The sequence below is a fragment of the Pseudophryne corroboree genome, chromosome 2 (genome assembly GCF_028390025.1).
Source record: "Pseudophryne corroboree isolate aPseCor3 chromosome 2, aPseCor3.hap2, whole genome shotgun sequence".
Taxonomy (NCBI): Eukaryota; Metazoa; Chordata; class Amphibia; order Anura; family Myobatrachidae; genus Pseudophryne; species Pseudophryne corroboree.
In genome coordinates this window covers 380,899,510-380,914,882 of record NC_086445.1, presented here as the reverse complement: position 1 = coordinate 380,914,882, position 15,373 = coordinate 380,899,510, and the positions used below count along the sequence as shown (strand labels likewise).

The following is a 15,373-nucleotide window of genomic DNA, read 5'->3' as shown; positions in this document are numbered from 1 at the left end:
ACCCCTGGCCGGGGTACCCTGGAGGAGTGGGGACCCCTTCAATCAAGGGGTCCCCCCCCTCTAGCCACCCAAGGGCCAGGGGTGAAGCCCGAGCCTGTCCCCCCCCCCCCCCCCCATCCAAGGGCTGTGGATGGGGGACTGATAGCCTTTTTTTTAAATTTTAATATTGTTTTTAGTAGCAGTACTACAAGTCCCAGCAAGCCTCCCCCGCAAGCTGGTACTTGGAGAACCACAAGTACCAGCATGCGGTTGAAAACCGGGCCCGCTGGTACCTGTAGTACTACTACTAAAAAAATACCCCAATAAAAACAGAAGACACACACCTTGAAAGTAAAACTTTAATTCATACATCCACACCTCCATACACACATACTTACCTATGTTCACACGAGGGTCGGTCCTCTTCTCCATGTAGAATTCATGGGGTACCTGTTGAAAAAATTATACTCACATAATCCAGTGTAGATGGGTCCTCCTCTGTTCGATTTGTAATCCACGTACTTTGCAAAATAAAAAAACGGATACACGACCACGCACTGAAAGGGGCCCCATGTTTTCACATGGGACCCCTTTCCCCGACTGACAGGAACCCCCCCTGACTTCTGTCTAAGAGGGTTCCTTCAGCCAATCAGGGAGCGCCACGTTGTGGCACCCTCCTGATTGGCTGTGTGCTCCTGTAGTGTATGTCAGGCAGCACACGGCAGTGATACAATGTAGCGCCTATGCGCTCCATTGTAACCAATGGTGGGAACTTTGTGGTCAGCGGTGAGGTTACTTTCGGTCAACCGCTGACCACAAAGTTCCCACCATTGGTTACAATGGAGCTCATAGGCGCTACATTGTATCACTGCCGTGTGCTGCCTGACAAACACTACAGGAGCACACAGCCAATCAGGAGGGTGCCACAACGTGGCGCTCCCTGATTGGCTGAAGGAACCCTCTTAGACAGAAGTCAGGGGGGGTTCCTGGCAGTCGGGGAAAGGGGTCCCATGTGAAAACATGGGGCCCCTTTCAGTGCGTGGTCGTGTATCCGTTTTTTTATTTTGCAAAGTACGTGGATTACAAATCGAACAGAGGAGGACCCATCTACACTGGATTATGTGAGTATAAATTTTTCAACAGGTACCCCATGGATTCTACATGGAGAAGAGGACCGACCCTCGTGTGAACATAGGTAAGTATGTGTGTATGGAGGTGTGGATGTATGAATTAAAGTTTTACTTTCAAGGTGTGTGTCTTCTGTTTTTATTGGGGTATTTTTTTAGTAGTAGTACTACAGGTACCAGCGGGCCCGGTTTTCCACCGCATGCTGGTACTTGTGGTTCTCCAAGTACAAGCTTGCGGGGAGGCTTGCTGGGACTTGTAGTACTGCTACTAAAAACAATATTCAAATTTTCAAAAAAAGGCTATCAGCCCCCCATCCGCAGCCCTTGGATGGGGGGGACAGCCTCGGGCTTCACCCCTGGCCCTTGGGTGGCTAGAGGGGGGGGACCCCTTGATTGAAGGGGTCCCCACTCCTCCAGGGTACCCCGGCCAGGGGTGACTAGTTGGGTATGTAATGCCAGGGCCGCAGGGACCAATATAAAAGTGTCCCCCGGCTGTGGCATTATGTATCTGGCTAGTGGAGCCCGGTGCTGGTTTCAGAAATACGGGGGACCCCTACGCTTTTTGTCCCCCGTATTTTTGGAACCAGGACCAGGCGCAGAGCCCGGTGCTGGTTGTTTAAATCTGGGGGAACCCCTGTCACTTTGTTTCCCATATTTTTTAAACCAGGACCGGCTCAAAGAGCCCGAGGCTGGTTTTGCTTAGGAGGGGGGACCCCACGCATTTTTTTTTTTAGATTTTTAACAATGTTTAATTTTTTACGAAAGGTGCACAATGAAGCCCAGCACGGATCTCACAGATCCGGCCGAGATTCATTGTGTTAAAGTCGGCAGTGTTTTACAATTCACTCCCGTAAAACACTGCCAAAAAAAACGAATGACATCGACATCGGTAAATACGAAAATGCAGAATACGACAGCTTAGTAAATTAGTCGTAATAAATTCAAAAAGTTGCAGTTTTACACTTTCGATGTCATTCGTGATTGAACTTTAACCTCATTCGGGAAAATACGATTTTTAGTAAATATACCCTCAGATATCATGAAAATGTCTTTTAATATCATCATCATCATCATCATCATCATCATCATTGTTTATAAGGTACTACAAATATCTACAGACGTACAGTGGGGAAGTAGAATATTTTACAAAGACACAGAAGGCAAACAGGCAAAGTAGTAGACATTCAAGAAATATAATATTTACATAAAATGTAGTCAGTTACGTGGTAGAACAGAAACATGGATTAACGTGTCCTTGGTTTGTTTCTATAGAAACTACACCAAGATTTGCCCTCCTGCCAATCAAAATTAGCGGTTAGGTTAATAGATTTATGGTTTTCTTGTGTGAAAATAACAGTTAAAATATAATATATTGCAAACTAAGAATGTAGTAAAAAGAATAAAAAAGTAACCAACACAACCCAATAGTAATAACTTTGTTTTATTTTACAATGGCATGTATTTGGCCTTTGGTAGATTTAATACAATTCTCATTGATTTTAGACACTAACTGGTGTGTACACAGTTCCCCTTGTTCCCCTTTCACATGTAGACTCATGGGGCGGAAATTAAATGTTACCCCCCTCTCACCCTGCCGGCAGCTATTCAAATGTTTCTGCGTAAGGGTGTGATATCATCATTTCAGCTTGCTACCCTCGCCCAAATGGGACTTTTCACATAGCGACCAATAGTTTAGTCAGGTTTAGCTGCTTTCCGCGCCTAAACCCAACTGCTATGGGTGCGATATGCGTGAAAAGGGGGGACAATTGAATATCGCCCCGCGATTTCCCATCACTTTAGACGGGAGATCGGTAGTGATATAGCAACTGGATATTGCCCATAGAGTGCAGTAATGTGATATGTACAGTATTTTCTTTACTTCAATTCGACATCCCCCTGATGTCTGCTCAGCATTGCTGTGTGACTATGTCATAGAGCCCACCAAGAAACTCTGCAATCTGGCTAGACCATTATTCAATAGATAACATCTATCCTTGTGTATTATTGCCTATTTCCCTATAGATTGTAAACTTGCGACAGGGCTTTCCTACCTCTATGTCTGTCTGTTATTACCCAGTTGTGTTATCACTTTTGTTTCAGTTGTAAAGTGCAATGGAATATACTGCGCTATATATGAAACTGTTAATAAATAAAATATAGACACGATCATCATCATTTCCTTTATAATTATAAACATGTTACATTATATTGCATTCCCAGGAAAATGGTGGATTAACTAAAGTGCATAATTTGGTATGCCGCATAAACAATCAGTATTTACTATATATATATATATATATATATATATATATATATATATATTTATTTATTTGTAAAGGGCCACAGACCATGTGGTATCCATGGTGTGTGCAGACAGTGGCGGCTCCAGAGGAGGGGCTGCAGGTCAGTTCAAATTTCAAATAGGGGAGTCACACCAACTGCCATTTCAAACTGACTCACTGGCAGTTGTTGTGCCTCCCCTATTTGAATTTTGAACTGAGGTGCAGCCCCACCTCTGGAGCCACCCCTGTCTGCAGGCTATGTCCTCTTTAGGGGTTGGCCAAACCTCTATGGTGGATAGTCATCCCCTTAAGCATAGGCATCTATCCCACTATACACAAAATCCGACATGCACCAATCCTACACTGGCTAAACACATGCCTTGAGGAGCATGTGTCATGACTGTGGTTTTTGTGAACCCGGTGTTAGTGAAGTCTGTGCGGGCGACTGGAGGACTATGTGAATATTAGGCTGGTCTGTACGAATCAGTGAGAAGAAGGAGCAATCCTTGACCGGGGATCGAACCTAGGCCTCAGCAGAGGAAGCCGTATCCTGACCACTGGATCACCAGGGACCTTGGTGTTAATAGCAGGATGATGAATTTATTGGTGAGATTGAACTGGATATAGTGTCACAGGAGTAGGTGCTTATGTACTCAAGGTTACTGGCGAGATAGTAAGCCGGACTGGTTACTGGTGAGACTGAGAACTGGGCTGGTTACCGATGAGACTGGGATGCAACTGTAATCTGGGCTGGTACCGGAAATAACTGGAAACGCAACTGAAAGTAGAATTATGACTGTGGCTGTGACTTTAGGACAAGGCTGAAGAACACTGCGGCTTTAAGATGAGACTGTAGAATACTGCAGCTGTGTCCTTAAGACGAGACTGTGGAATACTGCAACTGTGACTTTAAGATGAGACTGTAGAATACTGCAGCTGTGGCTTTAAGATGAGACTATGGAATACTGCAACTGTGACTTTAAGATGAAACTGTAGAATACTGCAGCTGTGTCTTTAAGATGAGACTATGGAATACTGCAACTGTGACCTTAAGATGAAACTATAGAAATACTAGATATCAATGGTAACACAACTGTAATCCAGACTGGGTAGCAAAGGAGCAGAGATTTACAGGAACCAAAGTACAAGTGTTACCTTTAGGGAGCTCAGCTTCTAAGCTCACACAGAGCTGTGTGTGACACGAGGAACTGGCAGAGTTTCCAACTCAAGTCTCCTGACCAGGGGTGTAGCGAGGGTGGCACCGGTGGAGCACGAGCTGCGGGCACTGAAAAAGTTAGAGGGCGCGCTGTCGCCCACCTCCCCCCTGCCGCCAAACAGGAGAAGCAGAGGAGGTGCACACTGACTTGGACTCAGAGACTAGGTAGGGAACAGGGCAGGCCAGAGGCGACAGCAGGAGACACTGACAGCCGACACATGCCGGAGCTCTGCCGCCCTCTTTATATGTCTCACCGCTTGTAGCTTTGCAGCAGGTTACTTCTGTCCTGCAAGACACTCTCTGCCCCTGCTTCTGCTGCACCTCTCTCTTTCCTGAAAGCTGCAGCACGTGTCTCTACTTCAGATGCTGCAGCAGCTCTCTCTTCCCTAGCTTCTGCAGCACCTCTTTCTACCCCAGCTTCTGCAGAACCTCACTGTACCGCAGCTGCCGTAGCACCTCTCTCTGCAGCGGCTGCTACTGCAGCACTTCTCTCTGAAGCAGCTGCTGCAGCACATCTTTCTGCCCAAGCTGCTGCAGCACCTCTCTCTGCACCGGCCTCCGCAGAACCTCTCTCTGCCCCGGCTGCTGTAGCATCTCACTTGGCCCCGGCTGCTGCAGCACCTCTCTGCTCTTCAGACTGCTCCGGGGGAAAGGGGGGAGATTTTGGTGCATTATTTTCACTGAGAGTTACAAGGGGTTTCAGGTCTGTGGGGGGGGGGGGGGGGGGTCACATCTAGGGCATTATTTTCATTGAGGGACTTGGAGATTATCAGATCTCGGGGGGAGGGGGGTTTCAGTTTTGGAGCATTATTTTTATTCAGGGACTGGTGGGCGGGGTTATCAGGTCTGTGGTGGGGTACATTTGGGGCATTATTTTCATTGAGAAATTGGGGGGTTGTGAGGTCAGGTCAGTTGGCGCATATATAGTGTTTTTTATTTATTTGAATTAAACAAGTAAATAGTTAAAATATCTACTTCCATAGCGGCTCTACCATAGTGTAATGTGTATAAGGGGCTCTACTGAGTGGCATAACGTGTATAAAAGGCTCTACTGTGTGGCATAACATGTATAAGGGGCTCTACTGTGCAGTGTAACATGTAAGGGGCTCTACTGTGTGGTGTAACGTGTAAAGGGCTCTACTGTGTGGCATCACATGTATAAGGGGCTCTACTGTGCGGTGTAACATGTAAGGGGCTCTACTGTGTGGCATAACATGTAAGGGGCTCTACTGTGTGGCATAACATGTATAAGGGGCTCTACTGTGTGGCATAATGTGTATAAGGGGCTCTACTGTGTGGCATAACGTGTATAAAGAGTAATACTATGTGTTGTAATGTTTAATAATGTGAGTCCTGCTAGAGATAGAGCGCTATATAAATAAAGTTATTATTATGATTATTTTTTTATATTTTGCCTTTCACATTAGTCCCTGCCCCATGGGCGCTTACAATCTATATTCCTCACCAAACACACACACACACAATATTTTTTGTTGGGAGCCAATTAACCTACCAGTATATTTTTGGATTGGGAGGAAACAAGTATGGGGAGAATATACAAACTCCACACAGGTAGGGCCATAGTGGGAATCAAACCCATGACCTCAGTGCTGTGAGGCAGTAATGCTAACCATTACACCATACGTACTGGCATGCCCCTATTTTGTTGCTGCAAGCCTTTGGCATTCACTGACCCTATTTTAAACATGGGGGCTGCCCAAAGGAAACTTTCACCCTGAGCTCCTCAAGGTCTAGAACCGGCCCGGTCACCAATTTAGGATTTTTAAATATTGTTTCTTTACAAATGTAACATGCACCCAATTCAGTACAGGGGAGGGGGTGCCAAAACATACCCTTGCTCCGGCCACCATGACTCCTAGCTACACCTCTGCTCCTGACTTATACTTCCTGGTCCTTGGTGATTGGTGAGCAGTGTCAGGTGATTCAGAGACTCTCAGGCTGGCACAGGATTGGACAGCTCTGGGTCGGGTGAACAGTCACTGTCATGTGAGTACTCTAGACTAGGCTGTGATGTGGAGTGAGGCCTAGCAGGCCGAAAGAACACTGAAGCCTGAACTTCTTCCAGGCAGAGAACTCAGTACTCAGGAAACTCATGGTAATGGCAAGCTGTTTATCCCAGTGAGCAGAACAGATGGCAGGGGTAAGTCACCCAACATGAGAACTACAGTCAGGATCGTGACAGCATGTAGGACCTCTGCTTCAATAATATAGCTGCCACTTCTTTCTCTATAACTGTGGCATAGCATGTCCTTGGCTTAACTTGCCTTAAGTGCTTTGTTCCACTGGCAGCATTGCTTAAATATTATTTGTTAAACGCATAAACTGAGGAAAGTTTGGTATGTATCTTCAAGAGTAACATCTGGCTCTCCTGTTTAACTGTGCCTCTCACTATAAAAGTGTGGTGCTTCCCCTAGGACCTCCATTTGTGTAATGATAGCTGCTACCTCTCTCTATACAGCCAGTCTTAAACTGGGCTTCTACCAACACAGTTGTCGGGCCAATCACCTGATATTGGCTGATCAGCCTGGAGACTGTGTAGGTGTGTTTGCAGTTGTGATGCAGGTACCTTAGCAAATAAACAGCTTAAAATGCTCCTGCAACACTTGGTTCTGCAGCTCTGATCTTACATATAGCACAGCCGACCTCCAAATCCCCATAAAGAAAAGTAAATACTGTGCTATTTCTAGCTCAGTGTGTACGGGGTCACAGGGGGTCAAGCTAGGTACATACTGCTCGGCTGTTCATTAGCATTTACCCGATCAGCCAAGGAACCGCAAAGGTGTGTCCCACATTAAAAAGACAACTTTTAGATGGACTTTTCTATTTTTGTAGGTAAAAATAGAAAAATAGTCAAGTATGAGCTGGATGAAACACAGTGCACTTAGCAATTATGAGTGCAATTGTTATTTATTAAGGGAGGAAAAACAATAATTACAGTATAAATATGGGGGGCAAATTAAGGTCTATGTCTGGGTGTGAAATGGGTAAAACATCAGGTAGAGTAACCTGGTAACACCCTTTCAGACCAGTGTCATAACTATAGCCTCCGCAGACCCCACAGTGGCATGGGTGCACAGCGCCAGTGGTGGTTGATGGACGCTGACAGAACAGTGACTGACGCTTCATTCTGCCTACAACCGTTAGTGGCCTCCCATTAGAAAGAGGTGAGGCCGTAGTTCCGGTGTGTGTGTGTGTGTGTGTGTGTGTGTGTGTGTGTGTGTGTGTGTGTGAAGGGTGGTGACTCTGGGCAATGTGGCGTAGAGAACGAGAGGGGCTGAGCTGCTGGCTGTGGCCCTGGGATGAACTCACCATAGATGCACCCGACGCTTGTTAAACACAGAGGGGGTAATTCCAAGTTGATCGCAGCAGGAAATTTTTTAGCAGTTGGGCAAAACCATGTGCACTGCAGGGGGGGCAGATATAACATTTGCAGAGAGAGATAGATTTGGGTGTGGTGAGTTCAATCTGCAATCTAAATTGCAGTGTAAAAATAAAGAGCCAGTATTTACCCTGCACAGAAACAAAATAACCCACCCAAATCTAACTCTCTGCAAATGTTATATCTGCCCCCCTGCAGTGCACATGGTTTTGCCCAACTGCTAAAAAATATCCTGCTGCGATCAACTTGGAATTACCCCCAGAGAGTGACAGTCTCATTCACTCTGTCTGTGTAATACGAGGTCACGGAGCTCCTGACCCATTTGTGAGTGTGACATTTTACTCACACATACATATAGCGACAGTGAGGAGTCAGTCTCCGTCTGAGGAAGTGAAGTCAAGTGGACGCCAGGCAGCGTTGTGCTGGTATGTGTGGAGAGAGGCTGAGCTGCAGTGGCCCCGGGGACTAATTTACTGTGCCTGAGTCTGACGCAGTAATAAATATAATAGTAAATTAGATGTATGGCCAGCTTTAGGTGACAAGTGCTATGTGGTGCAGGGCCCCTGGCAACGAGCATGACACCCAGAGCATGAAACCCCTGGAAATGAGCATGACACCAAGAGCAGGAAACGGTGTGTGGCATAATGTGTAAGGGCATTGCAGTGTGTGGCATAATGTATAAGGGGCATTACTATAAGGAGGAAAAATTACACATAATGTAAGGAGCATGAATCAGGATTTTTTTTTCCTGTGATGGCCAATGTCTGGGCGTGGAGGTTGCAAGACTGGGGTAGTCTTTTCCTTCAATGCCACACGTGAGGCCACGCTCCTTGCAGTGAGGCCACATTCCCTTTTTTGGAGTGCGCACAAATTCTTTACTTTTCAAATGGCAATTGGGTGGTTTGTGTGTGTGTGTGTGTGTGTGTGTGTGTGTGTGTGTGTGGGGGGGGGGGGGGGGGGGGGGGGGGTTCCAGAAACTTTTTTAACTTAAGGGAGCAACATTTCTAGTTACGCCACTGTTTCAGAACTAGGAAAGAAACCCGGGTCATGGAAGACCCAGTGAAAGGTACAACCCCTTATTTGTTGGACAGAAAAAACTTTCTCTTACGTCTTAGAGGATGCTGGGGTCCATATTAGTACCATGGGGTATAGACGGGTCCACCAGGAGCCATTGGCACTTTAAGAGTTTGAGAGTGTGGGCTGGCTCCTCCCTCTATGCCCCTCCTACCAGTTTAGAAAATGTGCCCGGAGGAGCCGGTCACAGCTAGGGGAGCTCTACAGAGTTTCCTTGGTAGAGTTTATTTTTAGAGTTTATTATTTTACAGGGAGGCTGCTGGCAACAGCCTCCCTGCAGCGAGGGACTAAGGGGGGGAGCAGTGTCCGCCCTGCGGGGTCTGAGCCACTGTCTCCGCTGACTGGACACTGAGCTCCAGAGGGGATAGATTGTTCCCCGCCAAAGGGGATCGCTCACCCCAGCAGCATGCCGCCACCCCCTTACAGAGCTGAAGATTGTGGCGAGTGAGTCACCGACCCCCCTAGCAAGCAGGGGGCCGGTGTGAAGATGGCGGCATCAGGGTAGGAGCGCAGTATTAACTGCGCTCCAGGAGGCTTAGCGGTACATAGTGCGGCGCTGTGAGGGGCGTCCTGAGCCAGCGCCTACACCCTACACTGATCACACAGCCTGTCGGGGTCCCCGGATCTCAGCCAGCATCAATCCTCAGGCCAGTATAATCCTGTGAAGAGCGGGAAGACAGTGCCATTTTGGGGGCAGAGCTTCTCCTCAGAGCGGGCTCAGCAGCGTTCAGCGCCACTTTCCTGCCTGCACAGCGCTGTCAGTGAAGAGCAAGTCCCTCCACAGCAACTCCAGCTATCTATCACGGTACCAGAGGGTTGTAGAGGCCGGGGGGGGGGGGGGGGGGGGGGCCTTTGGAGGCTGCAAAACGACTGTGTAACCTATTAAGGCACACAGTCTCCCTCTACATTAATGGCGCTGTGTGTGGGTTGGCTCCAATCTCTGTGTCTCTCTTGCCATTCTTGTGGGTGAAACTCTGTCTGCCCTCACCTGTGTGTGTGTGGAGTGTTTGTGGTCTCCATTAAGCAATGTCCAGGGACTATGTGTCATATGCTGCAAAGGATATGCCCTCTCAGGATGATCCCATTCCATGTAATCAGGATTGCACTGGTTTAGCACAGATTCCAGCAAGGGAGCCTGAGTGGTTATCCTCTATCAAATCTATGATTTCTGAGATTTTAAATAGGGTTGCACAAAATGAATCTGCAACTCAGGCTTTACAGAACTCTATGGCAGTATGGCCCAGTTCTGGTACATCAGGGTTCCCCGCTGTATATTCACATAAACGTGCTCTTGTTCAGATCATGCAGGATGATACCGATACCGACTCTGAAACTACAGACGGTGACGGGGATGTGCTGCGGGGGGGCTGCATCTCTTGCAAAAGGGGTGCAGTTGATGATAGAGGCTATTAGGGATGTGTTGAATATTGCTGATACAACACCCGAGCAGGTTGAGGAGGCTTACTTCACTGAAAATAAGAAAGCCTCGCTAGCCTTCCCTGCGTCAAAGGAATTAAATGCTATATTTGAAAAGGCTTGGGAAAACCCGGATAAAAAATTCCAGATACCTAAAAGGGTTCTGGTAGTGTTTCCTTTCCCGGCAGAGGATAGGAAAAAATAGGAAAACCCGCCTATTGTTGACGCGTCAGTATCCAGACTCTGTTTTACCTGTCCCAGGATTTACCACCTTAAAAGAGCCGGCTGATCGTAAAATTAATAATACGCTCAAATCCATGTACACGGCTTCTGGGGCAATACTACTTACCACTATTGCCAGTGCTTGGATTGCCAAAGCTATAGTACAGTGGTCAGGCACGTTACTTGAGGATTTGGATACTATGGAAAATTGTGATGTTAAATTGTTTTGACATAACATTCAGGATTCGGCAAGATTTCTGGTAGAATCCATGAAGGACCTGGGTGCCATGGCTGTGGGGATTTCCTCCATGTCAGTATCAGCTCGTCGAGGGCTGTGGTTGCGCCAATGGTCTGCAGACGCGGAATCCAGGAGAAGTGTGGAGACCCTACCCTACACAGGTCAGGCTCTCTTTGGGGAAGCGTTAGATGCGTGGATCTCCACGGCTACGGCTGGTAAGTCACCCTTCCTTCCCTCAGCTACACCTGCTCCGAAGAAACCATTTTCTTCAGTTACGTCACAGTCCTTTCGGTCTAACAAGCCCAGAAAGACAAAGCCGTCCAACACCTTCATTCAGGGAAGTCGGCCCAAGTTCAAGAAACCTGCGGCTGCAGGCTCCCAGGAACAGAAACCTGCTTCAGGTACACCAAAGTCCTCCGCATGACGGTGGACTGCACGCCCCGGAGGTGGGGCCGGTGGGAGCGAGACTCAGACATTTCAGTCATGTCTGGGTGTCCTCCGGCCTGGACCCCTGGGTGCAAGGTATTGTGTCCCAGGGGTACAGGCTGGAATTTCAAAATCTCCCTCCTCACCGATTTTTCAGATCAGGCTTGCCAGCTCTGCTGGCAGACAGGACTGTCCTACAAGAAGCAGTCCAGAAGTTGGTGGAGGCACAGGTCATTGTGCCAGTACCACCTCACATGCAGAACAAAGGTTACTATTCGAATCTTTTCGTGGTACCAAAACCGGATGGTTTGGCCAGGCCCATTCTGAACTTAAAATCGCTAAACCCCTTTCTAAAGGAATTCAGGTTCAAAATGGAGTCCCTAAGGGCAGTGATATCAGGTCTGGAGGAGGAGGGATGCCTAGTATCCCTGTATATCAAGGATGCGTACCTCCACATTCCGATCTGGCTACCGCATCAAGCATATCTGCGATTTGCACTGTTGGACTGTCATTTTCAGTTCCAGGCCCTCCCATTCGGTCTCTCCACAGCACCGAGAGTTTTCACCAAGGTGATGGCGGAAATGATGATTCTCCTCCGCAGACAGGGGGTGAACATAATTCCGTATCTGGACGATCTGCTGATAAAAGCATCGTCCAAGGAGAAGCTGTTACGGTCCATAACACTCACAATTCAGCTTCTTAGGAAACATGGTTGGATCTTGAATCTTCCAAAGTCACATTTGGAACCAACCAGAAGGTTGTCCTTCCTGGGAATGATCCTCGACACGGAGGTGCAGAGGGTGTTTCTCCCAGAGGAAAAGATGTTGGTGATCCAAATGATGGTCCGGGATGTCCTGAAGCCAGCACGGGTGTCAATTCATCAGTGCATTCGCCTACTGGTGAAGATGGTGGCCTCTTATGAGGCTCTGCAGTACGGGAGGATTCACGCTTAGTCCTTCCAACTGTATATCCTGGACAAGTGGTCGGGATCCCATCTACACATGCACCAGAGAATATGTCTGTCGTCAAAAGGCCAGGATTTCACTCCTCTGGTGGCTGCAATTATCTCACCTTCTGGAGGGCCGCAGATTCGGGATTCAGGACTGGATCCTTCTAACCACGGATGCAAGTCTCCCGGGCTGGGGCGCAGTCACTCAAGGTGAAACCTTCCAAGGAAGGTGGTCAAGTCTGTAAGCCAGCCTACCGATAAACATTCTGGAACTAAGAGCCGTCTACAACGGTCTGCTCCAAGTGGCCCATCTTCTGAGAAATCGGGCCATTCAAGTGCAGTCGGACAATGTGACAACAGTGGCTTACATAAACCAACAGAGCGGAAGGAAGAGCAGAGCTGCAATGGCAGAGGTAACAAGAATCATCCTCTGGGCAGAAAAGCACGCGTTGGTGCTGTCAGCAATCTTCATTCCGGCAGTAGACAACTGGGAAGCAGACTACCTCAGCAGACACGGTCTCCATCCGGAGGTGTTCAAGGAGGTAACAGATCTTTGGGGTGTACCCCAGATCAACATGATGGCCTCTCGTCTCAACAAGAAGCTTCGGCGGTATTGTTCCAGGTCGAGGGACCCGCAAGCTGTGGCGGTGGACGCCCTAGTGACTCCGTGGGTGTTCCAGTCGGTGTACTTGTTTCCTCCTCTTCCACTCATCCCATGAGTTCTAAAGCTCATAAGGAGAACAAAGGTTCAAGCGATCCTCATTGCTCCGGACTGGCCAAGAAGGGCTTGGTACGCGGATCTTCTGGATCTACTGCAAGAAGAGCCGAAGCCTCCTCTTCAGGAGGATCTGCTGCAGCAGGGGCCGTTCGCCTATCAAGACTTAACCGCGGCTATGTTTGACGGCATGGAAGTTGAACACCTGATACTAGCTCGGAAGGGCATTCCGAACAAGGTTATTCCTACCCTAATACAGGATAGCAAAGGAGTAACGTCTAAACATTACCAACGCATTTGGAAAAAATATGTATCTTGGTGAGAGCCCAAGAAATTTCCTGCGGTGGAGTTTCAACTGGGACGGTTTCTCCTCTTCTTACAAGCTGGTGTGGATATGGGCCTAAAGTTGGGATCTGTGAAGGTCCAGATTTCGTCCCTATCCGTTTTCTTCCAAAAACAATTGTCTGCCCTCCCTGAAGATCAGACCTTTTTGAAGGGAGTTCTGCACATCCAACCTCCCTTTGTTTCGCCTACGGCACCTTGGGACCTTAACGTGGTGTTGCAGTTCCTCGAATCGGACTGGTTCGAGCCTCTACAGGAGGTTGAAGTCAAATTTCTTATGTGGAAAGCTGTCACTTTGTTGGCTTTAGTTTCTGCTAGACGTGTGACGGAGTTGGGGGCTTTATCGTGTAAAAGCCCATACTTGATATTCCACGAAGACAGAGCTGAGCTCCGGACACGTCAGCAGTTTCTTCCGAAGGTTGTGTCGGCATTTCATATCAACCAACCTATTGTGGTGCCAGTGGCTACTGACTCCTCAATTTCATCCTTGGATGTTGTAAGGGCTTTGAAAATCTATGTGAAGAGGACTGCTCGTCACATGAAATCGGACTCTCTGTTTGTCCTGCATGATTCCAAGAATCTTGGGTGTCCTGCTTCTAAGCAGACGATCTCTCGCTGGATCAGGTTCACTATCCAGCATGCGTATTCTACGGCAGGCTTGCCGTGTCCTACGTCTGTCAAGGCCCACTCTACACGTAAGGTGGGGTCTTACTGGGCGGCTGCCCGGGGTGTCTCAGCGTTACAACTTTGCCGAGCAGCAACTTGGTCTGGGTCGAACATGTTTGTAAAGTTCTACAAGTTCAATACTTTGGCCTCTGATGATCTGAAGTTCAGTCAATCAGTTCTGCAGGAGCCTCCGCACTTTCCCTCCTGTTCTGGGAGCTTTGGTACAGCCCCATGGTACTAATATGGACCCCAGCATCCTCTAGGATGTAAGAGAAAATAGGATTTTGGTTACCTACCGGTAAATCCTTTTCTCGTAGTCCGTAGAGGATGCTGGGCGCCCGCCCAGCGCTTCGTTTTCCTGCAATTGTTATCTGGTTCAGTACAACTTTGTTTTTAGTTAAGTACTGCGTTGTTTACTTGGTATGTAATGTACTCAGCGGTTGCTGAGTTTTCAAGCTAAGTTAGCTTGATGTGCCTTGTATGTGTGAGCTGGTATGAATCTCGCCACTATCTGTGTTAAATCCTTCTCTCGAAGATGTCCGTCTCCTCGGGCACAGTTTCTAGACTGAGTCTGGTAGGAGGGGCATAGAAGGAGGAGCCAGCCCACACTCTCAAACTCTTAAAGTGCCAATGGCTCCTGGTGGACCCGTCTATACCCCATAGTACTAATATGGACCCCAGCATCCTCTATGGACTACGAGAAAAGGATTTACCGGTAGGTAACCAAAATCCTATTTTTGCTACAAAAAATTGACAACGTAGTTTGCAATTTCCTAAATGATAATTCATTAAAGTCATAGGCAAGGAGATGGGGAATATGCCAAAATAGCATACCCTGGAACTGCTAGTAAATGACTTATCCCCTGGTACCTTAAATATATCCAATATAACTGTATGAAAAGCTACATTCAATTTTTTTAAATTCTATAGCAATCATTTCCATTGCTAATCACTTTTTTTTTTTATAAATAAAAAAAATTGAAATTGGAAAATATATTCCATGTGTAATATAATACAAGTTATTTGTTTTCCCTGAATGTGGAGAGAAAAACAGTAGTGTTGTTAAGGGTTCAATTAAGTGGCTATATATGTAATATACTGTACATGATAGCCATTAATAGTGAAAAACTTGACAGTCTGTATTATAAGGTAAATTAATTCAGAAATTCCACATTAACATAAATCTCATGGTTTCACTCTCACAGCTGTTAGCGCTGTCAATTTGATGGTTGCATTTCAGATTAATTTTAGCATAAGCTGATGTAGGTTTACCTTTTATAAAAATGTTTTAAAAAGTGTAATGTGAAGCACATGCTGTAAT

General features: G+C 47.2%; 1 protein-coding gene across 3 annotated transcripts in view; it reads left to right on the top strand.

The window, feature by feature from the left end:
- Positions 1–15,373, top strand: part of NALCN (sodium leak channel, non-selective) — a 1,296,054-nt gene that overhangs the window by 747,244 nt on the left and 533,437 nt on the right. The gene's annotated exons all lie outside the window — the stretch shown is intronic.